Below are 1,692 nucleotides of genomic sequence, written 5' to 3'. Positions count from 1 at the left end.
TCGAGGGGCGGCCCCCCCAGTGCCCAGCACAGGGGCACGCTCCCTGCCCTGCTCCTGCTGGCCACACCACTCCTGAGACAAGCCAGGATGCCACTGGCCCTCTTGGCCACCTGGGCACCCTGCTGGCTTGTGTCCATCCGCCTGCTTCCTCAGAGTGCTTCAGGTGCAAACCCTCCTTCCATTTCAGGGAAGCAAACACAACAGCCAACACCTTCATCACCCTTGGGTGCTCAGGATTCCGGACTTGTTTTCGTGTTTTATTACTCATCCCAGCACAGAAGCTTCGAGGGGTACCAACGAGCTGGCTCCCATCTTCACCCAAAATGAATTTTTTGGGAACAGCTTCTTTCAGCAGGCGCTGGGTTTTTTTCCTCCTTTCGAAGGGGTCAGTTTCAAAAGAATTGTCCTCAAAATGCTTCGAACGCAGGCGCTGGTGCTTGGACGGCGCTCCCATGTCCCGGCCCATGTTGTGAATCCGCTGCTTCAAGAGAGGTTGATTTTGTAAGGGAAAGCCATGGAAGGTAACGAGACTGTTCTCGTATGCCCCGCTGGTGGCATTTTGACAGTTCAGCACCAAGCAATAAACCGTCCTGAAATGAGAAACAGGAACAAACCCAAACCCAACGTGCCGAGAGGAAGGTTTAAAGAGTTTCTAACCAACTTCAGCGTTAAATGGACCTAAACTTCTCAAGGAGAACAAATGGGTTTGAAAAACAGAAGGAGCTGAGGTCACAAAGAAGTGAAACACGGTGCTGAACCTCCCTGCCGGAGACACGGAGCTCACCACGGCTGACGCCCGCAGCGCACAGAGAGGAGGAGCCAGGTCCCCCTTCACAGCGCTGGCTTCCCCGCTTCAAAGCGACAGCGTATAACCTGAAAGGCAAAAATCTTTAAAAATCCCCCAAACAATCAGCTTAACGAACCGCTACCACGCGGATTTAGGTTTGCAGTACCTTTCTGCTACGGGCACGTACAGATGCACTGCATTAAGTTGCGGATCCATGAGGAATCCTCCCACGCTCCGTGACAGAGCTCATTAGGCAGCCAGGAGGCAGCAACAAGAGGGCGACAGCCAAATAACTTGCAAAAAACGAAGACTTGGGTTTCCACGTGGGGTTGGAACAAGGACTTCCCCATCGGGCCGGCTGCGTGCTGGAGAAGGGAGCCTCGGGAGAGGAGATCTTTGGGCAGAGACGGTGGGAAGAGGAGAAAACGGCAAAGAGGCACTGTTAGAACAGGACGATGAGAGAAATCATCAGGGCACGCACCCGCAAAAAGAACCCAGGAAGGGGAAGGGCTCTGCGGAGCACACGGGGGACGCTTCTGGAAAGAGGCGCAGCCCAGATGGAACGCTGGGAACTGCCCTCAGCGTAGAATCATAGAATCACTCTGGTTGGAAAAGGCCTTCAAGATCATCGAATCCAACCTTTAACCTCCCCCTGCCGTCCCATCACACAGCTCCCAGGAACACGCGTGACAAGACAAGGGGTAACGGTTTTAAACTAAACCAGGGTAGGTTTAGACTAGATATAAAGAAGAAGTTCTTTACCATGAGGGTGGTGAAACCCTGGCAGGGGTTGCCAGAGAGGGGGGTGGAGGCCCCATCCCTGGGACCATTCCAGGCCAGGTTGGCCGGGGCTTTGAGCAACCTGATGTGGTTCAAGGTGTCCCTGCTCCTGCAGGGGGGTTGGG

This window comes from Egretta garzetta, unplaced genomic scaffold (genome assembly GCF_000687185.1).
Source record: "Egretta garzetta isolate BGI_Z169 unplaced genomic scaffold, ASM68718v1 scaffold912, whole genome shotgun sequence".
NCBI classification, from domain to species: Eukaryota; Metazoa; Chordata; class Aves; order Pelecaniformes; family Ardeidae; genus Egretta; species Egretta garzetta.
The sequence above is the reverse complement of the archived record's forward strand: the minus strand, read 5'-3'. Positions refer to the sequence as shown.